This window comes from Rattus norvegicus, chromosome 10, assembly GCF_036323735.1.
Source record: "Rattus norvegicus strain BN/NHsdMcwi chromosome 10, GRCr8, whole genome shotgun sequence".
Taxonomy (NCBI): Eukaryota; Metazoa; Chordata; class Mammalia; order Rodentia; family Muridae; genus Rattus; species Rattus norvegicus.
Window position 1 is genome coordinate 34,539,463 of NC_086028.1, and position 26,168 is coordinate 34,565,630.

Sequence of the window (26,168 nt, forward strand, 5' to 3'; positions counted from 1 at the left end):
TAAAACTGAAAACATTTAAAAGCTGCTCCTTTAGCACTTCTGAAATTTGCAATGTGCTATTATTTATCCTTGTCATGATTTTATGCAGCGGAGCATGTATATTTTATCAAGTGATGCTACTGCACGCTAGAACAAACTTCTCCTTTATGCATTGATTGTCCCAGTGACTGTATGCTAACATGCTACATCTATCCCTATACCTCCTACCAGATGCCTGCCTTCGTATATGCCTGGTTCCTCTGCAACACCGCCATTGAGTGTCCTTAGACTTCCAGAGTTCTAAAGGCTTACATGGAACTCAAACAGTCACACACACACACACACACACACACACACACACACACACACACACACACTCTCATACCTGTCCCCTCTCCTCTGTCCTCTGTCTTGGATTATGTTGTTCTACCCACCTACAACAGCCAGAATCCTGGTAAATTGTCTCACCAGACCAGGGCTTTTAAACTTCTGCACAGACCACTGCAAGCACTAACACATTCTGAACATGTGTTATAAATAGTAGGAATGAGGTTATGGGGGGCAGGGGTCTCTGGAAAAGAGACTGAGGCGATGGGGGACACTTGGAGTTCAAGATAGGCTGTTTCATACCAGTGTCCTTGGTGACATAAGAACCCTTGGGTTTGTGTGCTCTGTATGGGTCCTTCCATGAAGTTACCGGAGCCTGTGGTAAGTCACCCACTGGCAAGTCACCCACTGGTACCTCACCATCCCCAAAGGAGCTCATGGCCTCCTCCCGGCTGCCCCATGTGCTGCTGAGCTTCACCAGCGGGCTGCATGCTGTATCAGGCCTGTTCAACCTGCTCTATCAGTAAGGTCATTTCAGAACTTCAGAAGTTAGACATACCTGCTACTGGTCATGGATACTGGTCACTTCCACCAGAACCCTAGGCACTCCCGTTTCCTGTCTCCCAAGTATGGTGGATGCTGCTCCCCAAACACATCTACTTCTCATTATCTCTCAACTGAAGTGATATCCCAAGATCCATTCTTGACTCCTTCAACTCACTCTGCCCCTTGAAGTCAGAGGGATGCTCTCCCGGGGTAGCTATGTTACAACATGCTTTCATGTCTAGTGGTGGCTTCCTTTTACTTTGAGGCCACAACTCAAACTTGTCACCAGCCCCTCATCACATGAAATGTGGGGCAGGCTCTCCTGTTCCTTCCTGTTCACTTGCCATGCCCTAGACACCAGCCTCCTACTTTTCCTCCTCTGTCCCAGCCAAGCCAGCCAGCCCTCTTCGGCTCCAGAATTTCCTAAGTGTACTGGATCACATTTACTCTGTACCCAAGACAGGGGTTGTCTATTCTAAAAAAATATTGAGACCTACATTAAAGATTAGACCAACCCTAGATTTGAAATGTTCAAAAGTGTTGTCTGTACCTAACATACACACATTATTTCCTTGTCCCTGTTTCCTAAACAATATAATAATACAATAATTGTTTATAGAGCCAGCAAGACGACACATCAGGTAAAGGTGCTTGTGGCTGGGCCTGATGACCAGAGTTCAATCCCTGGTACCCACATGACAGGAGGAGAGAAGTGACTCCCTCAGGTTATCCTCTGACATCCATACACATGCCATGACACATGTATAACCACTTGTACATATGCACTCTCACATACAAATAAATATGTGAAATGTAATTTCTTAGAACATAAAAATGTATAAAACATTATAGTGTATTAGATAGAAGTCATATAGAGATCATTTAAAGGATATGGGGACATGCATATGTTATCTGTAAACTTTACACTATTTTACAGGAGAGATTTGAGCATCTGAAGATTTGGGAGAGATCTCTCCCAAATGGACCAAGAGAAGCCAATTTGAGTTCAAACCCAAGAAGAGAGGTGTTCAGATGCAGTAGGAGCCAGGCTGTGGGCTCAGGGGTCATAGCCTGGACATTCTTGGAGGAGGGTCTTATCCTCTAGGACATCAATGACCAAGTGTGTTTCCATCATCACAGATGTCAGCATTGTCATGGTGAGTCTGATCATTCCCCAGGCTATCTGCTTCTCCCCTGTGACTGTCAGTTCCATGCAACAAGGACAGCAGATGCCATTTTCTTTAGAATGGCTGGGGCCATATCCTGGAATTCTTCCCTGCGTTGAGTGACTGGCCAATGTGTTCCAGGCTCCAGAAACATTCCTTGTCCCTCTGGCTGGAATGCTTCAGGAAGAGCTTCATGGAGGGCCTTCCTGAGATAAAACTGGAGAAGGAACAGGCTTTGTTTAAGAATAGACTACTTCAGGCCAGGTCGAGTGTGAGAGATGAGAGTGAAGTATGCTTATAGGAGACAGGAGATCCTGGCCTGTCTAAAGAGAAGCCATGGGAATGGTTACTGGGTGTCAGACATGTCAACATAGCAGGCCTTAAATGCCAGGGGGAGGAGGCTGGGCCCAAGAAACCTCAGAGGCCTCTGAGCAGAGAGTCTCAGTACTGCTGGACCACCTACATTCTGGTTCCGATGCCCTGATCCTGACCCGGTGTTCTGGGCCAGCTGCAGCCTGGCTTGTGCTGGGACCCACCCAAGTCTGAGCTCACCCAAGCTTCTGCCTCAGTCCCTTTTGTGTTGCTCTAACAGAATATCAAGGATTAAATCATTTCTTGTGAACAGAATTTATATAGATAAACAATTCTGAAGGCTGTGACATAGGAGAGACACATCTAGTGAAAGTCTTAGGCATATATATCCCACAACAGAATGCTGGGGGGGTTGTGGAAGCCAAATTTTTTTTTCATTAGTCACCTTACCTCTCCTCCTGGTCTCTCCCCCCACCCCTTGCATAGTCTCTCCCCTTCTCCTCTGAGAAGTAGGTCCTCCAGGGTATCACCCCACCCTGGCACATAAGGGCACTGTAGGACTAGGCCCATCCTCTCCCACTGAGGCCAGACAAGGCAGCCTAGTTGGGGGAACAGGATCCAAGGACAGGCAAAAGATTTAGGGGCAACATGGGGGCTGACTTTCATACAGGCCCATTTCAAAAATAAGGGCATCAGCATCAATCTCTATTCGGAAGTCAAGCTTTTATGACCTAACCATAGAGACCCCAAATTTCAACACTGTTACATGGGAGTCAAACGATTTTGTGGGTTTTAAACATTAATTGTGTCTGTCTGTCTGTATACACACAGACATGGAGTCACATATATATGCATATGGATGTCAGAGGACAACTTGCAGGAGTTAGATCTCTCCTTCTACCATGTACATCCCGGGAATTGTACTCAGGCAGACAGAGTTGGCCTTTACCAGCTGAGCCATCTTGTTGGCCAAGAAGTTGAAGTTTCTAACACATGAACCTTAGGAGACACTTTAAAGCTGTAGCAACCTCTCCGCACTGACCTCAGTAGCCCTCCTGGGCTCTCTACCATCGTGTTTCCTGTGTCAGTGAGAGTCCTTATCACAGCATGAGCTGATCAGGCCCTCCTTCATCTGGTCCAGAGTCAGTGGACAGGGACCCTTGTCCCCCCACCCCCATCTACTCCCACTTGCCTCATTCTACTGATGCTTCAGCCGTGCTCTGAACCCCAGCCTTTTTGGTCAGGAACTGGGGGTAGGACATTTCTTCTCTGACCATGTAAAATGTTTTCCCTATCTTCCTCACTTCCCTCTGGATCTTCCTCACTTCCCTCTGGGTCAGTAGCAGAGAAGGACCAATTAGGGTAAGTCCTGTAATCAAACAACAGTCTCCTCCGGGCCTAAATATGACCCGGTCAAGACTTTCTCCTTGTACTGTGCTGGGTAAGCAGTCTCCTGACTCACTGTCCTTTTCGCTCCTCAAAAATATTTGTCTAGTTTATTTATGTGTCCCCCAGCCTCCGTGTGTGTGTGTGTGTGTGTGTGTGTGTGTGTGTGTGTGTGTGTGTGTCTGTGTCTGTGTGTGTGTGTCTGTGTGTCTGTGTGTGCATGTGCTTACAGCTGGAGTGACAGGTGGTTGCACACCACGATGTGAGTTCTGGGATTTGAACCTGGGTCTTCTACAAGAGCAGCAAATGTCCTAAGTCACTGAGCCATCTCCTCTGCCCCTAGTCCTTCGATTCCTATCTTGAATGCTAAGCAGGAATGACCTCATCTTGGAGCTCTGGGACATTTCCCCCACCCAGCCCCTTAGTTTTCCCAGTCCACTTAAATTTTCTGCTGAAGACAGGGTGTACCAGCTGTCTGCAGCACCCACCTAGGGCTTCCCCGCTGTGGCCAGCACTGGACAAGACTGGAGAGACAACCCACTCCACCCCAGTTCTCTGACTTCAGAAAAGCCCTGGGGAATTCCAAGCTCATCACTGGTCCCAGCCCAAAGCCACCACACCCTGCCTCCCCAACTGCAACGCTGCCTCGCCCACCTGAGAGCACCCTCTGTTGTTAGTTCTGGGTTCCAGGCCCAGTGTCCTCCTTAGAAACCTCCCCAACAAACCCAAAACCCAGAAATGGCATACATCTGGCTTATACAGGACTTTCTTCACTGAGTCACTGCTTTGTGGGGACCAGGGTCTCCCCTTAATGTCTGCCCAAGTGGCACTTAGGGATTTCATGCCCCTTAAATGATCCCTCAACACACAGAATGGAGAACTCTGCCAAGTGGGTAGGATCAGGTACAGGTGAGAGCTGTTGTGCTGCTGTACCGTGGCTAAGGAAGGAGTCTGAGAACTCTCTGCCCTCCAGTCCTGCTTCCCTGGAAGTGGCTAAAAGCTAAAATTCAGAATTTAAAATCTGGGGCAGAGTGTTGGTTAGCCATAGAGTGTGCTGCAAATTCCCAGCCCTACAGTACTAGGGGAAACAGAGCGGGCTCTGCAAACGCTGCCTGGAAACAGGGTTGTTAGAAGCCTACTGAGAGCTTGGCATGGAATAGCCTGTGTTTCTCCTGGGATGAGCCATTTATGAATTTGTCTCCATTTAGCTCTCAGTCCAATGCTCCAGTGACCCCCGCTGCTGTCTGTGGCCTTTCACACACCAGGGTATGTCTTGCTCAAAATGAACAGGTAGGTGGGCACCTGGTCTGTGATAGAATTCAGCCCAGAGTTGGTCATCTGAAAACCTTGATCTAGTTCACGTCCTCCAAGCTGCAGAAGAACTTGCACAGAATATCCACAACCAGCTCCCACCTGCACATTTTCCTTGTGCTGGCCCCATCTTAACCATGATTTCACCCAGTGATTGTTCACTGCGCAATGGCATGAAAGCAATAGGCTCTTGGCAGAAGGAATACTTCAGAGTTTGAATTCAGGCCTTTCCCTGGGCTAACCACACGAGGTCCTCTTGTCTCTCAACACTGAGAAGTGGTAGTGAATCACAGTTGTTCAGCGTGAGGACTGGCGACTGATATTCCTCCACACACCGTTGTCTCGGTCAGTGGCAACTCTTATAGAGGAAAGGATTTCACTGGGCCTGGCTTATAGTTTCAGAGGATTCTCTTCATGGCAGGGAACATGGCAGTACACAGGCAGACATGGTGCTAGAGAAGTAGCTGAGAGTTCTCCATTTGGATCCATAGGCATCAGTAGCATCAGGAGGGAGGGAGGGGAAGAGAGAGAGAGAGAGAGAGAGAGAGAGAGAGAGAGAGAGAGAGAGAAACACTTGGCCTGACTTGGGTCCTTGTGAACCTCAAAGGCCACACACATTTAACTCCAACAAGGCCACACCTAACCTAATCCCTCTCAGGTAGAGCCATTCCTCGATAAACAAGCATTCAAATATATGAGCCTATTGGGGCCATTCTTAGTCAAACCACCACAACTATGTGGCTGAACTGTGGCATTCTTTAGGTGTACTGAAGGTGCGCTCAGCTAAGGATGTTTTCATCAGTATATAACCATGGGGAGTTGCAGGGCACCTGAATTACCTCTCCAGGATTGCATGGTGGAAAGAGTCTATTCTCTTGCTCCCTCGATGCTGCTTTGGACTGAGAAAGACGTGGCTCTATGCCATGTCCCAGCTGTCTCAGCCTATGGTTGAAGCAGGTACTGTTAATTAGGATAATCCAGCCTGCAGCCTCCTTGGCATGCCTGGTGGCCAGGCATGAAACCAGAGCCAGATCTGAAACAGAGCCTGCTGTTAACGGTGGGGATGTGGAGTGTGGCAGAGCAACCTACAGGAGGCACAGTGAATTTGAGCATCTTTTGTGACAGTCCTGCTCTTCCTGCTACCCTAGCACTACCTGGCAGGAAGGTGTACATAACAGAGACTGGGGACAAGTCCCTATCTTGGATCCACAGACCCAAGTGATGCAGGGTATTGTCTGGGGTCTAGTTTTCACTGGGTTTCCAAGAGGAGTCTATTGAAGCTCAGAGTCCAGGGGCTGAGGCATCACGTCCCAAAGGAACACAGTCATGGGAAGCCACAGAGGAGGCTGGACATGAGACCAAGAGGATAAAAGAATGGCTTTGGAGGTAGGTATACAAGGGGTGAAGGGACTAGAAACAGGAAACGGACCTGAGAAAGCTAAGGAAGTTGTCAGAACCAGGAGCCGGAAGGAGAGGTACCAGGGAGGCCCAGAGGTTCTTCAACACCAAGCACTCAGGTTTCCATCTCACCTGGCGCCTGGGACTGTACCTGGCTGTGTGCAGGGGAGGAGGGTGAAGCAGGATCTCACGTCATGGAAGGGGACACACTAGGATTGTGGTGCTGATGACTTTCTGGAGGAACCAGCTTTCCAGAGGACTGTAGAAGCTGTCTATGCAACACACAAGCAGGCTGACCCTTACATGTAGGAAATGGGGGACACAGGTGCTGGATCAGACCCAGCTCTGCCCTTGTCCTCCAAGAATGACAATGGGAAGAAGAGGCAGCCTGGTCCTCACACCAGCCACTCAGTATCCCTACCAAGAATCTAAGGCACGCTCTACCTAGACGTCATGATTTGGATGGTATTTGAGTACGTTGAGTACGTCCTCCGAACATTCCTGTACTAGAAGCTCGGTCCCAGCTTTGCGATACTGAGAGGTGGTGGCACCTTTAAAAGGTGTCTAGCACTGTGCTAGGTGCTTTGGTCATGGGGTTCCACCTAGACAGGATTAATGCTGGTCTGTCAAAGTAATTTTGATCTCATCAGTGAGTCGTTAAGTGAGTCAATGTGATTGGCTCCTCCCGCACACAGCTCTCTCCCTGCTGCTTTTCTTCCTGCCATACTGTGATCTAGCCATGGGGGTCCTCACCAAATCCCAGAAAAAATGGGCCTACCTCATCTTTGGTTTTTCAGTTCCCTAAACTGTCAGCTAAATCAACCTGTTTTTGCTATAAATTCTCAGACTTAGTTACCCACGTTAGAGGAACACAAAAGAATATAATATACTGGGTCTGTGCAGGAGCCAGCTACCACAGGATGAAAGTCATCTTCTGCTGCAGAAAGGGTGGTCTGTCTCAAGGAGGCACGGGCTAGGGACAGAAATGGAGACTCTGAGAGGTGAAATGACAGATGGTTCTGGATACGGTGATCTGAGGAGAGGCCCTAACCTGGCAAAGATGCCGACCACCAGTTTGCGACCCTCCCACCCCACTTCTAAAACATTCCCTGAGCTCCTCCATGGTCTTTCAGGCCATGCCAGCCCACAAAGAAGACCCCAGGGGAACATCAGTTATTCCAACAGACACTTGCTCTGGGGGAAGATCTGGGAGGTGGGTAATTTGTAAGATACCTAAAAGCAACACTGAGCAGACATAGCTTCAACCCGGGGTTGGAGAAGGAACTGGAGGTTCGCAAGGCCATTGGCTTGATGACTTTTCTTTATCCTCTGCTGGACTCCTTTCCTGACCGATAGAGCAGTCAGGCCACCAGGTAACAGCTCCCAGGAAGAAGTGCCTCATGACTGATAAAAAAAAAAAAATGACCAAACACTTGTGATGTTCCGTGAACTTCTTCCTTCGCAGTTTTTGAGGTCAGAAGACCAAAATCAGCGTCATAGGGCTAAAAACAAGTCTGAGTCCTTCTGGCAGTTCTAAGAGGGTCTGTTTCTGGCCTTGGCCTCTGCCTGCTTCTGGTGGTTGCTCGTAAGCCTTAGCTTGTAGTTTCTACCTCTGTGCTCACATACCCACCTTCTCTTCTAAGTGTGGTCTCTCTCTGTCACCATCCTAGTTAGGGTTCCATTGTTGTGAAGAGACACCATGACCAAGGCAACTCTAATAAAGGACAACATCTAACTGAGGCTGGCTTACATTTTCAGAGTTTCAGTCCATTATCATCCTGGCAGGAAGCATAGCAGTGTGCAGGCAGACATGGGCCTGGAGGAGCACAGAGTTCTACATCTTGATCTGAAGGAAGCCAGGAGGATGAGCTCTTCTGCACTGAGTGGAGTTTGAGCACTAGGAGACCTCAAAGCCTGCCTGCACGGTGACATACTTCCTCCAAGGCCACACCTCCTAACAGTGACACTTCCCATGGGCCAAGCATATTCAAATCACCACACCCACCTTCTCATAAGAGCAGTTATGGTTCATTCCAGACTATAAAAGTCTAAGATCATCTCCATCTCAAGATCCTTGTATCAGTTTTCTTCCTGTTGTGGTGATAAACTCCATTATCCAAAGCGACTTGAAGAGGAAAGAGTTTATTTGGCTTACTCCTCCTGATGCAGTCAGTCCAGCACTGGAGGAAGCCAGGGCAGGAACTCAAGCCAGTGTAGAAGCAGGAACCATGGAGGAAAGCTGCTTGCTGTTTTCCTCTCATGGCTCACTCAGCCTGCTTTCTAATAGAACCTACCTGCCCAGGTGTGGCACTATCAACAGTGGGCTGGGCCCTCCTATAGCCATTATAAGTTAAGAAAATATGCCATATGTATGCCCACAGCCAATGCAATGGGGGCATTTTCTGAATTGAGAGCCCTTCTTTACAGGGGACTCTAGTGCATGCCCAATTGACAAAAACTAACCAGCACAATTCTTACCTTAATCATGTTTTTTTTTAAAGATTTATTTTATATATATGACCACATTATCCACAGTTATATATATGATACACTAGAAGAGGGCATCAGATTCCATTACAGATGGTTGTGAGCCACCATGTGGTTGCTGGGGATTTAACTCAGGACCTCTGGAAGGGCAGTCAGTGCTCTTAACCTCTGAGCCATCTCTCCAGCTCCCTTAATCATGTTTTAAAGTCTCTTTAAACCATACACGGCGACTTGTGTAGGTTTCAAAGATTAGGATCCGAATAGATTTGGAGGGTCTTTATTCTCCTCATGAAAACTGCATTCTTAGATTCCTTGCTCAACTTTTGTGCAACTCCATCAAAGGGTCTCCTCTCCAGACTATTACTATTTATATAACTTTATATGTGGGTATATATTGTGAGTCTTGTGACTTTCTGAGCATCCGGGGGGGGGGAGCTCCTCCAATGGGAACGCTTCAGTTTGGAGGGGTGAGCTTCACAAGAGATACAGTCTCTTAGGCTTGGGATTCTGGGTCTACGTCAAGTTCACCAGAGAACTCAGGTGCTATGGAGACATGGGCAGCACTGGGTGAGTAAGGAGCTCAGGATCCCTTTGGGAGTAACTATTCTGGTCACTCCAACACTCAGAGGTTCTTTCCTCATCCCTGAAGATCTAGCTGGTCTTGAGGTCATATAGACCGTAGGGACAAATTGGTGAGTCTAATGAAATTTACCAGGCTTGGAGGAACAGTAGTAACTGTCACTTCAACAAGAAAGCCCCAACTAAGGCTGGAAAGATGGCTGAACCATAACTCCAGCTCCAGGGGATCTGAGTCATTCTAGTCTCTGTAGGTACCATTTAAGATATTATTTTTAAGAGATAAATTTAAAAAAGAAAGTCCTGGAAACAGAAGTGGATCTAGAGACTGAAGTCTTCTTAGATCCACTGAAGTCTGGCCGTCAATGGTCTCATTGAGAGCCCAGGCAGACAACCTTCTTAAACTCTATCTCCCACCTAAAGGTTGGGTCCTACTCTCATCAGGGTGGTTCCTTCCTGTGGATCAACACTGATGCTTGAGTGTTCTGTAAAGATGCTGCCTTGACCGTCCTGAGGAAAACTCAACGGTTGCTTCAGGTCGGTTGCTTAGTCTGCTGCCAATGCCCTCAGTGGCCTCACGAATATTGACAAAAGCTTACTAGATGCCAGGCACTGTTGGGGAGAGCTTTGTGAATCAAAAAGACAAAAATAGGTCGCCATGAGGTTGACCTTCAAAAGAAGAGAACTGTTAGGACCAAGTCCTTCATGGCCAAGAGCAATCAATGATCCACTTGGGAAGATTTAGATTCACCTAGCAGACTAACTTCTTGACATGCCCACGAGGAAGTTCCTAGATTGTGTTGAGGTGAGAAAACCCACCCTATGGGTTGGTGCCCTGGACTAAACACAAAGGAGAATGAAAGCTGGGTACCCACATTCATCTCTCTGCTCCTTGTGAATGCAGTCTGAGCAGCTCCATCAGCCTCCTGAGGTCACACTTTCCCCACTGTAGTGGACTACACCCTGGAACTGAGCACCAAGATAATCCCTTCTTTCCTTAGGCTGCTTTTGTGGCAATGAGAAAAATGACTAATTTACCTGTGTCCTTATGAGGACACAGTGGGACGGAGGAAAGAGGACAAAATCACTCACTCAGCGTTGGTTCCACCTTCTTTCTCATGTTCCCAGCAAATATCCGCTCCCCAGAGCACCCAGGCTCCACTCTGTCATCTCAGGCATCTCTGTCTTGGCTGCTCTGAGACCTGAGATGTCCTTTCCACCATAGCCTTGCCCTCAGTCAGATCCCAATGGCCAGCTTTCTGCCAAAAAAAGAGGAATAGCTCAGACAGGGCCTGTGTCTAGAAGTCATAGCTTAAACTACAGACTTCAGCTAAATACTCACATGGTGGCCCTCCAATGCTTCAACAAACACAGCCACTAGCCTTTCTGGTGCTATTCATTTGCCTTCCTGGATATCTTTTAGTTTCTGTCAGGGGGAGGGGAGAAGAAGTAGAAGGAGCCTGCCTGCTGAGGAGAAGGTGGGACTTAAATCCCCAAGGAAAGCTCAGAAGCAGAGAGCCAAATGTGGGATGACTCTTGAAGGGTCCTATTGCTTCTGCGACCCAGCCCTGTGTCTCAGCTATTCAAGTTCCTTTCTTTTGAGGACATTCTCCTCTGCTTACTGCTTCAGGTCCCATCATCAGAATATCACCTGCAGTGCACCAAGGACCCTCCTAGGCACACTTGGGTTGGAACAGTGGTGCTGAGGACAACTCTGCCCCCATACATCTTGTATTCTAGTGGGGAAAGTGTACGTAATAATTGATATTCTATTCTAGAGAAGACTTGTTCTCACCTATAAGCACACACAGATAGTCAACATTTATTAACTGGGAAGTGCCTTGAGCTGAGCCACACTTAACACCTCGGCTTTCTGTGTAAGCAAACAGTAACTTGATTCAGAATGAATGGCATAGCTAGAAAAAGAAAATAAAAACTAACCAGGGGGGCGGGTGGAGAAACGACTCAACTGCTAAGAGTCATTACGATTACAGGGGGTCCTAGTTGGATTCCCAGCACCCATGTCGGGGAGTTAACTGTAACTCTAGCTCTAGGGGATCTGACACCTTCGCTGGCCTCCAGGGCACCTGCTCTCACAAGTGCACACCCCACACAGACTCACAGGCATACACATATTTTTGAAAAAAAAATTTAAAGAAAAAGTAACCAGGAATTGCCAACTAATCAATAACTTGGGATTCTACTAAATACCATTAACTATGCGTAGATTTTTCCCAACAGAAAATGCAAACTAACTACCAACTAGGGATTTTTACCAGTTAGAAACTACCAGTTAAACCTCCAACTGGAGACTTTCCATTTTAACCAATTAAATATATATTGGTTTGTTTTGACTGATGCCATATTTCTAAAGCCTTTCTATTAAGCCAACTCAGTGCAGCACTGACCTACCATGGTCTCCTACACCCTGATTCATAAACTGCTGAATGATTAGATAAACTCATTGAGATGTTTATGTGCCTAAATTTATCTTCTTAAAATGCAGTAGCCAGATGGTGCCCTTGCCATAGAGAAACAAAAGGCTATGTTAGTGGATACGAAAGGTCTTGATTTTCATAAGATAGCCAGTATAGGCTTCAAGGAGAACAGGATATTTGATTGTATGGAGGCTAGAAGCTTCCAGAACTAGGCCAAGGTTAACAGACTGAGGCAGTAAACCTGGGCGACAACAATTTCATCGGGTGAATAAAAGTTACTGTATCAGCCATACATAGAACAGCCCCTTACACCCGCCTGTCAGTCATTAGCCACCTCTGATCTCAGGGATTAGTCTGCTCTGATGAGAGGGAAACTGTTCAACCCAAGACAAGAACTGAGATCACCTCACAGGTGAAAAGGAAAGAAGCCCCTTTCCCTCCAGTGCTGGAGCAGAGAGCTTCCACCAGCCTCTCCCCACTTCAGGGACCAGCTAGGCTGGGTAAAGGAAGTCAGCGCATACTTAGAAGGCAGTCTGGAAAAGAGAGGAAGAAGGAGCAGTTTGGCCCTCCCTCAAGGCCAACCTCTGCTTGCCCTTCTGGTGTATGCTACATACAGTTAATTCAAGTTGGCTTTTAGATTATTTACATCTTAAAAAATCTTCTGCATATCATGTTTTGACATTCAAAAACAAGACAAAAATAAAAGCCAGCTAAAACACAAACCAAAACCAAAGAACAAAATAAAAACTCTTTCTGGCTGGAAAGAGACTGGTTTTGGGTTCTAGCAAACTCTTTAATTTAATTGAGCTGGGGACTCACTATGTAGTCCTGGCTAGCCTGGAACTCCTTATGTAAGCCAGGCTGGCCCCAAACTCACAAAGCTCAGCCTATCTCTGGCTCCCAGGTGCCTTTGGGGGTCTTTGCTGATACATTGAGCTTCTTATTCTTTCTACAATGCTCCCCTCATCAACATGCAGCTGTTCCTTCGTCCACCATGTGCCCAGGCTGTCCACCATGTTCCCAGGGTGGCTTAACAGAAATGGCATGGCCTTTTCTCTTTTTCCTCTTCATTTATTCCCGATGCAGCCTCTGGGATTTACAGCTTGCCTGCTCTGGGGTTTTTCTTTTAAACTCTAATAACATTGCTGGCAAGCCTCCGTTTAAGTCTCCATTCTTAAAACTCTTTTATTAATGAGATCGCCAAGAGGGAACCGTAATTTTCTCAGTATCAACATCACATTAAACAATAATAAAAGGCTATAGAAATGGCTCAGTGGTTAACAGCACCCACATGACAGCTCACAACTGTCTATAACTCTAGCTCCAGGGGACCTGACGCCCTCGCACAAACATACACGCAGGCAAAAGAGCAATGCGCATAAAGTAAAAAAAAAAACAAATCATTAATGAAAATAAAATTAAAAACGATCAAACAGAAAGATCTCACAGTAACTTACCCTTAAGTTACTACCCAGAAGCTCTTTCTGTCTTCATCAAGGAGAAAATTCTTCTTTTCTAAGAGCCAACCTGAGTGTCGACTTCCTTAAGAGACTTATCCTTCTTCTGAGAGGGCTTCCTCTATATTTTGGAACCCTGAGGACCTTTTGTGGCAGAGTTGCTAAATGCCCAGTGTCACTTCAAGCCCATCACAGCATCCAGGAAGTGGCAAAACTCCAAGTCAGAGCACATGGCTCAAAGAACAGAGTTGACACAACTCTTTAGAGAGAGGCCTGGCAAAAACTTTAAAAACTGTGTTCAACTGGCTCAAAACTTTCAGCTTTGGTAATGCCTTTGACAGTAAGGCTTAATTATATATTTGTTTAGTGTGTGTGTGTGTGTGTGTGTGTGTGTGTGTGTGTGTGTGTGTGTGTGTGTGTATGTGTGTGTGATGTGGTGTGTGTGTATGTGGTCTGTGTGTGTGTGGTGTGTATGTGTGATGTGTGTATGTGTGGTGTGTGTGTGTATGTGTGTGTGTGGTGTATGTATGTGGTGTATGTGTATGTGTGTGTGTGTGGTGTGGTGTGTGTGTATGTGGTCTGTGTGTGTGTGGTGTGTATGTGTGATGTGTGTATGTGTGGTGTGTGTGTGTATGTGTGTGTGTGGTGTATGTGTGTGGTGTATGTGTGTGGTGTATGTGTGTGGTGTATGTGTGTGTGTGTGTGTGGTGTGGTGTGTGTGTATGTGTGTGTGGTGTGTGTGGTGCGTATGTGTGTGTGGTGTGTGTGGTCCGTATGTGCTGTGGTGTGTGTGTATGTGTGTGGTGTGTGTGTGTGGTATGGTGTGTGTGTGTGTGATGTGTGTGTATGTGTGGTGTGTGTGTGTGTCTGTGGTGTATGTGTGGTATGTGTGTGGTGTGTTGTGTATGTATGTGTGTGTGGTGTGTGTGTGTATGTGTGCATGTGCTGTGGTGTGTGTGTATGTGTGTGGTGTGTGTGTGTGTATGTGGTATGGTGTGTGTGTGTGTGTGCCAGAAGAGGACAGTAGGCATCTTGCTTTATTGATCTCTGTTACACTATTTAAGAAGCTGTAGAGAAACAGAAGGTGGAGAGAGAGTGCTGGCCTGACCTTAGCCAGGGCCATGCTTATTCATGGCAAGAGGGCAGTTTTGCCATCCCTGTATGCAGAAGGCCAAAAATGCCTTCCTAAGAAGATGGGGTGCTGTCCTTTATGGGGCAGAACAGACTTCTGCAATGCACAAAGGAATCTGGGAAATGTGGTCTTTCAGCAGGAATCAATCTCTCTCTCTCTCTCTCTCTCTCTCTCTCTCTCTCGCTTGAGACAGTGTCTTTCACTGGGAAAGTAGCTTCAGGGGACACTTTGGAAACCCCTTCAGCCTAATAGTGCTCATCCCGGGATAACTGATCAGATTGAGAATTGAACTATGCCTATGTTCAACAGAAAGACAAACCCTACACGAATCATATCAAGAACAGCCGTCTCTCTACCTCTATCTAGTCTTGGACCTCACCAGTTAATCCTTTGGCGTTAACCTTCATATTTCTGAATACCATGCATGGGTCATTACTTCTTGGTGGCTTCCTTCTGAGCCTTATTTCCTTTGTTTCTACAGTTCCAAATGCATGAAATTTTAGCTCTTTTCTCTCTGTCCCTAACCCTCCCAGCTACCCTCATCACTCCAGTTTTATTGTCATTTGGATTAGATTGCTATTCAGGAGTGATGCCATTGTGGCTATGTAAATTACATTCACAACTGAACCATGTGCTGCCATAATTACATTTCCCCCCTAGAACAGCTTTTTGTTAGCACTGGAGGTTGCAACTGGCATCCGTTTCTCCATATATTTATCACTAATTGTATCCTCAGACTCTTCCCCACTTAGATAACTTGCTTTGGATTCTGTAAAATGACATTTAGGTGTATTTGCAGCTTACACTGATCTTTCTCCCAGAGCTTAAGATCTGCTTTAGTCTTGTTACTTGCTCCAGAACCAGGTGCCTGTCATTCAAAAGCCAGCATTCGGAGAGGCTCTCGAGATGTCTTAACAGTAGTGGTCAAAAGGACTGGCTACTCTTCCAGAGGACCTGGGCTCCGGTACCCAGCACAGAGTCATGGTGACTCACTACCATCTGTTACTCCAGTTCCAGGAAATCCAGTGCCCTCTTCTGGCCTCTTCGAGCACTGTGTGCATGTGATACACTTCGTTACATGCAGGTAAACACTCATATTTGTAAAATAATAAATAGATCGTCCTTCAAAACCAATATTTGGGAGTTGTTGGGAAAGAAACCAGATTAAATCAAGGCTTTCCTTGAAAGGCACTAGGACAGTCATCTTCAAAGCTACGTCTTGGAGGACTCAAGTACAAATAGGCTTCTCTGGAGAAGGTAAGGATGTACACAGGTAACAACAGGAAGGTTGCAGGCTACACGCCAAGCAGGAGCCACGTCATGTAGAACGGTGACTCTCAGTCTGTGGAGAGTTGAATGACCTATTCACCCAGGGTAAAAGTCAGATATCCCGCACAGCCAATATTTACATTACCATTCACAACAGTAGCAGAATTACAGCTGCGAAGTAGCAACAAAAAAATTTTACGGTAAGTGCTCATACAACGTGAGGACCTGTATTAAAGGGTCACTGCATTAGGAAAGTTAAGAACACCGATCTAGAATGTGTCTCTATTTTTATTTCCACACCTTCAAAATTGACCTTGACCTTCTGAGGCTCGTTACAGCCCCATTACTCCTCTGCAGATTAAACATAGCAATTAACGTACTTCGAGTTAGATGACTCACGGGATTAAGGAATGAAGAGACACATTGCGCAGTCCGACGTTATCTGAAGACCTATGGGTCTAAAGAGAGGGTTTTTAGCAGCTGACATCTTAATCATTTGGGTGTGGTAAAAAGGGGAAGCAATTCTGCCAAGGGCAGCGCCCTAAAGGGCAACCACTGTAGACTGAGGAATCATCGTCCTGGGGTTCTCTTCTGCTTAGACTCAGTCCTGGGTCCCGTGGAGCCCTTTCCACGATTCCCTTCCCACGATTCCCTTCCCTATAAGCACCATGCGAATTAGTCTGTAGAAACCAGAATCACGTGAGATAATTACTTTGAGAACATGCATTCTGAAAAATGTGTAATCCAGACTCTGACACAGTTGCTGGTTCTGTTGAATGTCAGCATCCAAGCTGGAAGTGTTTTAGTCTCATCCTTCTGAGAAGCCATTGAGCGATTCGAAACAGTCTCAGGGATGATAGTTTTAAAAGAACTTTCCCCTTCTTTCTGACTAGGACCGTGCACAATACACACCTTTTATTTGCAGTGCTGAAGTCTTACAATGTGATGTTATAGCTCGATGTATAGCTGTCTCTCTTTTCCTTGTGCAAAGCCCTTGTTGTAAAGGGTGTGCTTTTTACTCTGGAAAACTCATTGACCTACCTGTTTTGCTTTGTCTCCTTTGTTTTTGTGTTCCTTAAATACCTCTATTCTTCAAACATCATCTCTCTGGGGTTGAGTTACACATTTTTAGGTTTTTGGGTTTTGTCTGAAAAAAAAAATTTTTTTTTTGAGCTGAGGACCGAACCCAGGGCCTTGCCTAGCAAGCACTCTACCACTGAACTAAATCCCCAACCCCTTTGTCCGAATTTTTTTTCCCTCCTTATATTTCTAACTCTTCAGCGAGCTTTGTGTTTCCGGGATTATGTTTCTATTTTCTAAAGCAAATTTTCTCTGAATATTTTTTATTATTTTAAGATAAAACTTTTTGTTCTTAGACCACAGATGTTCTATCTCCCTAAGGATATGAAAATAGACGTCTTTGTATGTGTGTGTATGTCTCTGTGCGAGCCTTTCCCTCCTTCAAGTTATTATTTTATTTGCTTGTGTGCTTCTTAGGTTTAGCCTCTGATTTAACATGGAAAGTTTCCTCCAATTCACAATCTTGTATTTGTTTTTCTTTTTCGAGACAGGGTTTCTCTGTGTAGCCCTGGCTGACTTGGAACTCACTCTGTAGACCATGCTGACCTCCCAGTTACAGAGATGTGCCTGCCTCTGCCTCTTAAGTAGTGGGATTAAAGCTGTGCAGCACAATGCCTGGCCCTCACGATAATTCTTAACCACCCATTCATATTTAAATGAAGAAAAGTAATGGAGTGGGTGAGATTTAAAGATCCACTCATGACACAAAAATAAATATTAGATTTTACCTTCCTATTTTAGGCAACAACAGCATTGTAGAAAATATATGTGTGCTGGTTTAAATATGCTTGGCCCATGATTAGTGGCACTATTAGGGGGTGTGGTCTTGTTGGAAGAAATGTTTCACTCCCTGTGTAGGTGGGCTTTGAGGACTCCTATGTTCAAGCTCCACCCAGTGTGGAAAGGGAGCCTCCTCCTGGCTGCTCACAGAAGAAACAGTCCTCTCCTGGCTGCCTTTGGATCAGGACGTAGAACTCTGACTCTTCCAACACCACAGGTCCCTGCAGGCTGCCAGGCTTACCACCATGATGACAATGGACTGAACCTCTGAAACTGTAAGCCAGCCCCAATTAAATGTTTTCTTTTTTAAGACTTGCCTTGATCTCTTTACAGCAATGAAACCCTAACGAAGACAATATGAGTACCATATTTCAAGGCAAGGAAAACATGTGCTGTAAATGCTACACTTATCTCAGCCCTCAGACCAGAACTTTCCAAACAACAGACTGCTGCTGAGATGGAAAATATTGGTCTTATTAGTAGAGGCACTGGAGATTAGGGTCTGTATCTGCTACAATAGGCGAAAGCTTCAAGGCAAAGTAACTACTTCTTTTATGTGATAAAATAAATTCCCTTTGTCACATGCTCTTTCTTTACCACAACATTCTGCCTCACCAAACATCAGAATCAATGGGCTGGACTGAACTTCTGAAACTGAGAGCTGGAATAAATCCTATCTCATTGTGACGTAAATTATTTCCGCTATGTGTTTTTGTTAAAGCAAAGGGGATTCATCATTATGATTAAGCCTGACCATGTGATACTTAAGCCTTTGGAGCTAGGTTGGGGGAGGGATTTGGAGGAGTTCAAAGATGAAGGCTAAAGAAACCCTAGAATGCTGTCAACTCAGCTTAATCAGCAACACCAGCAGGAGCCCAAAATGCCATAATGTTCGTAGTAATACAGTGTAGAAACGGTAGTCTGTGTGTTTTGCCTGGGAGCAGAGACTCTGCAGGGGACTGAAATAAAAACATTCAAGCTATGTCCTGGTAAAGAACCTGTCACCATTTAATCCATTCTGAGAATTTGTGGAAGGCAAAAGTTACCTTTTAAGGTAACAAGCTGACTAATCTGACCAGGAAGTATCAGAGGAGCCCAGCATGCAGGCTGTGGCTTCACTGTGGCTGGATACTCCTACCCTGAGGATTATGAGTAAAAATAGAGCAGAGATACTTGAAAAACTTTCAGTTTGATCAGACTAGTCTAAAGACGGGGGCATGCGGGGGGAGTGGGGGGCATGGTTTCAGAAGAGATTGGGGTTAGAAAGAAGCCAAGTGCTTTGCATCGGGACAGTAAAAAAAAAAAAAAAAAAAAAAAACCTTTTAGGCATCTCAGGAGTAAATCAGACCCCACCCATTGTGACCTGAAGGATATGAAACTCATCTGAAATACCTTCTTTTGAGAAGGACAGGACTCCAGGAGTTGCATAGGGCCACCTACAAATTCTCTAGAACTCATTTCACCATTCCCGGACACATACGGACTTCCTGGAATTCAATTTGGCTTTACCCTGCTCAGTCACCCAGACACTCAGAAGCCACTGCAGTCATGGTCCAGGGGACCTGAATACGACAGTTCGAGGTGCTAGAGGACCTTCTCATTATCCACATGGTGTTGGTTTTGCAAGCACACAAAGGCAAGAATTTTAGGATTTCCAATGAAAGTCTGAAGGCTAGGCAATGTGTAGCGGAGTGTATGGTGCCCTTTAGGCAACTCCGGAGAGAGCACTGTTAAAGCTTCAATGGTAAAACCAAAGCCACAATGGAGGTTGAAGCAGGAAGATCACTTTGAGTTCAAGGTCAGCCTGGGATACAATATAAGGTCCCATCTCAGATATACAAGAACGAGGGGGCTGGAGACATGGCTCAGCGGTTAAGAGCACTGACTGCTCTTCCAGAGGATCTGAGTTCAATTCCCAGCAACCACATGGTGGCTCACAACCATCTGTAATGGTCTGCCCTCTTCTGGTGTATCTGAAGACAGCTAGTGTGTACTCAAATAAATAAAAATTTAAAAAAAAAAAAAAGAAAGAGGAGGAGGAGAAGAAAGAGGGCAGGGGCGGGGGGAATGAAGAGGAGGAGGAAGGTGAGGACAAAGTCTTCCAGGACCTCCAAAAGTCCAACTTCACCACCCAGAGTCTTACCAGGTAATATTCAAAGGCCACTGTAGACATTTACACTAAGTCCTACTTGCTTGCAGCCCTGATGGTATAGCCCCAGCCTTTTCTAAAGGTTCAAAAGTGGCCCGAAGTCTCTTTTACCTCCCCCCACCCAACCCACCCCCCCCACCCAACCCACCCCCCCCACCCAGCCCCCCCCGCCCCCCCCCCCCGTCTCCCACTTTCCACAGACCAGCCCTGCTCTCTCCAAAGATTCAGCTGTTCTCACCCCTCCAGACTTTCCACTGGCGGGGGTCCCAGGCACACATGCCTCCGCTTGGCTATAATCACAGTACGCGCACTTCCCAGCTTGTAGCTCAGGCTTCCAAGTTGCAACACAGACCTCAGAACTTTGCTGTCTAATGCCATCAAGCCAAAACACGTAACTCAGAGAGCCACTCCCATGCAAAGAGAAGGATTTCCACCTCCCACCCCTGTCTTTCAAATTAAGTCAGAGTACATTCCCAGAAGTCTGGCCCTTGAATTAGAGGATACGAATACTTTTAAGGTTCGCACTGCTTATTGCCAAATAGTTTTCTGCGTGCATATATGATTTCATTATCAATAGTAGAACAACACATGGCTTCATGATCGTATTGCTGGCATTTATTCTTATCACTAAACTTTGGAAACCTTTTTGAGTAACCATGTTCTTCATTTTCAGGAATAACAGTTGCTTGCACAGCATGCTCACACTTTGGACTAATAGAAAAGCCACTAGTACATAGACACACAAAATAATTAAAGTTTCGGTCTGTCTTCATGGCTCTTTCCAAAAATCAGATTACATTTTACCCCTAATTACTTCAAATGGACATTTCCCCCATAGCGTCACCATGCCGTGATAACAGTAAATAATCAAGAACTCTTTGCCACTTTGCAAGAGCCATTTCCCAATCATGCCCAAGATAAGAACTCTTTCTCTTTGTGTCTTGCTCACACAGAATTCAAAGCAAGGATTACACGTCACAGTGGATGTTCCACTTTTTAAATCCTCTTTCCCTCTCCTGCCTTGGACTTACTGTATTAACTGAGTCAGTGTGTTTGGACAGCATTCCTCCTTCCCAGTTTGTCTGGCCTGTCTGTAGGCATCCTTTAACTGGATTTGCCATCTCCTCTTTATCGGAAAAATAGGAAGTCAACTGTGAAGCAAATTCTCCGGATTCAGGCCCAAGATTTTCTTCATGAAAAGCTCTGAGGTGGGCTGCGGTAGTGGTTCAACGAGTAAACTTCTTGCTGTGTTCAGCATGAAGACCAGAATTTGATCCCTGGCATCCACAGAAGAGCCAGATGGTAGCACATATTTTTGGGGGGGGGGGGACCAGAGACAGGGGGATCTTGAGATCCTGCTAGCCAGGAGTCTAGCTAGTCAGGGACCCTGACTCAAAAAACTAGGGGAGAGCCACCGATAAAGATAGTCAACATTGACCCCTGGCCTCTACACATGCAGACATAGGTGATCCCACTACATATACCTACACACAAACACACACACACACACACACACACACACACACACACACACACACACACACCTCAGAGGTGGGACCAAGAGCTTTTTATCAGTTGTCCACATTTGGAGTCCCATGCTATCTGGATGCGTCGCTGTTGGATATACTAACATGGATGTTTCCTGCAAGGGAAACACCACCACCAGCAGCTTCCTTTGGCCTGGTGCCTGGCTTTCAGCAGTCAGTAAGGCTCTTTTCATTGGCTCGGTGCCACAGGAGACAGTGGCAAGTGGCTTATTCATCTGTGAATTCTTTCCAGCTAAAGATGAATGTGGAATGAAAGGAAAACTTTTTATTGAACACCTACTAAGGGTGTAACAGTATTTGGGGCTTTCCCCTGACAGTCAGATACCACATAATGATGTAATGGTCACTGATGAACATATGAATGAAGACAGTTTTACAGGATGGTTAATGTAGCTGAAAAGTCCCATTGTCCAGGGACATGACATGGCAGCTCTCATAGCATGGGAGTGTAGTGTACCACCCATGTGTCTGGGGTGCCACTGCAGCACAAAAATGCACTATGCTGTCAGTCACATAAAAGTACGGCACACAGGGACCAATGAGATATCTCAGTGGTAAAGATGCCAAAATTGAGCTGGAGAGACAGCTCAGTGGTTAAGAGCACTGACTGCTCTTCCAGAGGTCCTGAGTTCAATTCCCAGCAACCACATGGTGGCTCACAACCATCTGTAATGGGATCTGATGCTTTCTTCTGGTGTGTCTGAAGACAGCTGTAGTATACTCATATATAATAAACAAATCTTAAAAAAAAAAAAGCCAAACCCAACAGCCTCTATCCAATCCCTGAGGCCCATACAGTGGAAGGGGAGGACAGACTCCTGCAAGTTATCCTCTGATCTCTTCATGCATGTCATAATAGGAGCGCCCCACCACCGAGTAAATGCACGTTAAAAAGAAATAAAGCGTAGAACATGGACCTGTGCAGTTTATAATAATGATAATAAGTCTCTTTACATGGGGATTAGCATCACTCACAAGAACTTCACCATCATGGCCTAATTACCTCTCAAAGGTATCACCTCTTACTATCCTCTTCCTGGGAAATAGATTTCAAAGTATGGGTGTAAGGCGAAGTGCAAATGTTTGCTCTGTCCACAGCAGACTGGAGCTGCAGAATCTCACCCAGAACTCTCAGTGAAGGACAGACCACACAAGGCTGTGTTTGTGCTGAGGAAGACAGCAGCCACAAGCTGACATATGCTTCACTCAATAATACAGGTGGATGGTGGGAAACATTGAGCTGAAAACCATCATGGACAGATTCCGCTACTCACGATGCTTACTCAGATACTCCTCGTGCACACCAAAGTGGGCACAGTACAGAGAAAAGGTCTTCAGGGAGAGACAACAAGCCCCAGCAGTTGTCCTCTGGGACTGGGAACATGGTATCCAGAAAAAATATATGCATTGGTTTGAGCACCTCAAAGTATTTCAGCAATATGTAGTCAGCCCTATGGTAATCGTGACTTGTACATCTACAGATTCGCTCAACTGCTGACCGAAAAACTATGAGGGGTGAACAATAAAAATAACGATGGGGGCTGGAGAAATGGCTCAGCAGTTAAGAGCCCTGATTGTTCTTCCAGAGGTCCTGAGTTCAATTCCCAGCAACCACATGGTGGCTCACAACCATCTGTAAAGAGGTCTGATGCCCTCTTCTGGTTTATCTGAAGACAGCTACAGTTACTTATATGTAATAAATGAATAAATCTTTAAAAAAATATAACGATGGAGGAGTATGAAATACTAGACACAAAAGCAGTACAGTTCAGCAACGGTTTGCGTAGCATTCACATTACGTTAGTATTTACAAGGAATGTAGAGAAATAGCATTCAGGAGAATGTGCATAGGGATTGTAGGTTGATGTCTATATGCAGGTAAGGGCTGGCACAAGTTAGGTCAAGGCCATGATTGGACAGTAAAAAAAAATAAGGCAGGGACAAAGTTTTTGTAAGGTGGGAGAGAGGGGGAAGGAGAAGGAGAATCAAGATGGAGACGAAGAATGACCCAGATCCAGGTGGTCTTGAATTGCCAAGGTAGTAAAGTATATTTCTTAAGGGATGGATTTCTGTAGGCAAATTTATCTTATCTAGGTGGGCGGTTTATATCCTTATCAATTGGTTGTGAGTTTATTGTGCGGATGTATTGTGGATTGAGAATTTAACATATAAATCTGATTGTTGGGTTGCAGTTTGTCGAGTCTTGATTTCACTGGGTAGCTGTAACCAGAGAATTCTCGGCTAGCAAAGAGCCACTGGGAGAGATATTAACCAGACATAAACTATGATTAGTTCCATTTGGCCCCACGGGTGCGAGAGCTAACACTAGAGACCAGTGTGGCAAGGCACATGTGCGGAAGGACATGAAGGACCAGTGTGGAATGGCCCATGACTGCCTGGGTCAGAGAGTACTTGGGGGCAGCATGGAGCCGCTGAGATAAGGGTGCCCCACAGTGTCATGCGGCCCCTCGGGTGCCACACTAGTGCAGGGATAAAAGGTTAGGCTTTTTAAATTTTACTGCAACAAGGGATACCATTGTATATATGGGATTTGAGCATTCGCACTCTGTGTTATTTGGAGGGTGTTAGAAGCAATGTGCCACTGACAGCAATGGATGGTTGACTGTGAGTAGAAATCTACTGAGGGAATCCGTGGCAGCTGCTGTCGTTATCTCAGCGTCAATATTTCCAAGGCTCAGTGCCATTCCAGGTAAAGAGGGAAGCTGGCCTGTAGAGGCCTCTGGGACCAATCCATGGTTACTACGCTAAACACTAAAGAATGCCTGAGGTGACATATAGAACTCAAACACTGTGCTGAGCTAGAAGTAGGCTCTCCCGAGCAGGGACTGGCACTGTTGTTGCATGCATTCTTTCTCTGATCTCCTAGAAAGAGAGGTGTGGTCAGGCTGGGAAGTCAGGAGTTAGACTCTGGGTGAGTGGGTGTTGAGGATTCAGCACCGTCCTGGCCGACTCATAGCTGTGGTTAGATTTGGTCTGAGTGTGTCCTGTTCCCCAAAGGTTCACGGGCTGAAAGCTTTGTTCCCAGTGTGGTGGTGTTGAAGTGATGAAGCCTTTCAGTGAGGCTTTGTACAAGGTAATAGATTATGGAGGCGCCTTCCTCTGAAGAGAGAAATTGGATTTATAAATGGGATTAGTTCTCACAAAAATGGGGTTGTTACAAAGGAGGCTTTGTCTTTCTTACTGGTGCCCTGTTTTGCTGAGTGGTCTCTCCCTTTCTCAAACACTTCCACTGTAATGCCCACCATTCGTAGATAGATAGATCTAGCGTCATCATGCTCTTTGATCTCTAACAGGCTGAGCTAAATAAACCCCCTATTGTGTGAAGTATTCAGCTTAGGGGCACTGTTGCCCAAGTTCAGGACATGTTTAGTGCTGTGATAAAGACAAAACAGGACCCTCCTCCCCTCTCCAGAGACCCCCCCGCCAGGGCTGACCCCCATGTGGTATTCATCAAGGCAGCAAGGATCTTTCCAGCTCAGCCTCAGATTCCACAGGACCTCAACCCTAAAGCACATTCTTTTGGCTGCCATTATTGTCATCATGAATACTGTCCCCCCTCCCCCTCTTCCTCCTCCTCCTCCTCCTCCTCTTCCTCTTCCTCCTCCTCCACCACCACCACCTCCTCCTCCTCCTCTTCCTCCTCCTCCTCCTCCTCCTCCTCCTCCTCCTCCTCCTCCTCCTCCCCCTCCTTCTTCTTCAATATTACCAAGACAGGGATGTTGATGCCTGTGGCCCAGTGCTCATTCAATATTTTGATTTCTATCTTCACTCTGTGAGTAGTCTATATTCCATCATTACATATTAAGAAATAGAGGCTCACCCTGGGAATAGAGCCTTTTCTAATTTCATGGGGCTCTGAGACCTTAGGTTCCTGTATGTACATTCTTCCTTTTGTCTGTCTGGGTTGTCATCTTAGTCAGTGTTCTATTGTTGTCAAGAAACACCATGAACATGGCAACTCATATAGAAGGAAGCATTTAATTGGGGTTTGCTTAAAGTTTCAGAAGTTTAGTCCATTATCATCATGGTAGAGAGAGCATGGTGGCCTTCAGGCAGACATGGTGCTAGAGAAGTAACTAAGAGTTCTACATCCAGATTGGCAGGCAGCAGGAAGAAGAGAATCACTTGGCCGGACTTGGGCCCTTGAAACCTCAAAAGCAACCCAGAGTGGCACACTTCCTTCAATAAGGCCACATCTATCTTGTAGGCGTCAATTTTTCAAATACTACTTTTAATAAGGGTTCTTAAATGCTTTAACCTTCCTTCTAACCTAACACCCACCAAAGGTAGTAGGATACAGGGAAAGTAGACATGTTTAGAAATAATTCTTTGAAGCAAATCCAATCTACATTGTCAGGATATAAAGCAGCAGTCCAGTTCAGTAGTGTCAGGCGAGCAAACACAAATCAGCAGTGGTGGCATGACCTGGCAGAAAGAGTCAGGCTTCACTGAATTGGCACAAGTCAGCAGAAGTGACCAGGACCAGCAGGGATGCCAGGAGTTCTCTGTCCTGCCTCTCTCACCAAAGTGAAGATCAGTAAAGACAAAGATAAGACACCAAGAGCACTGGTCCATTGAGTCCTACTTATACTCTCTCCAAACATCACATGTCCTTCCATGGGTCTTGCCTCAGCACCTGTGAAGTGGAAATCTCTATTTTCTTTGGAAATTCAGTTGTGTTGGATGGTGTTTTGCTGGGGCAGACATGTTATATTTTTTCATAGTTGAGAAAGCCTATAAAAAAACAGTTCTTATACTCATTTATGTATTCTTGAACATCTATTAAACTCGTTTTCAGAGTTCTTTC

At 45.9% G+C, this 26,168-nt stretch overlaps 1 long non-coding RNA gene across 7 annotated transcripts; it reads right to left on the reverse strand.

The window, feature by feature from the left end:
• Positions 1-1,658: 1,658 nt before the first annotated feature.
• LOC120095087 (uncharacterized) lies at positions 1,659-25,274 on the reverse strand. Of its 7 annotated transcripts, none has more exons than XR_005490184.2 (6): positions 25,182-25,274; positions 16,826-16,931; positions 16,184-16,242; positions 10,581-10,747; positions 8,431-8,516; positions 1,659-7,829 (listed from the first exon to the last, which is right to left on the reverse strand). It is a non-coding gene; the product is annotated as an uncharacterized LOC120095087 (long non-coding RNA). The 7 variants fall into 7 exon arrangements; XR_005490185.2 differs by having other exon boundaries at positions 16,165-16,242; XR_005490179.2 differs by having other exon boundaries at positions 16,085-16,242.
• Positions 25,275-26,168: the final 894 nt, after the last annotated feature.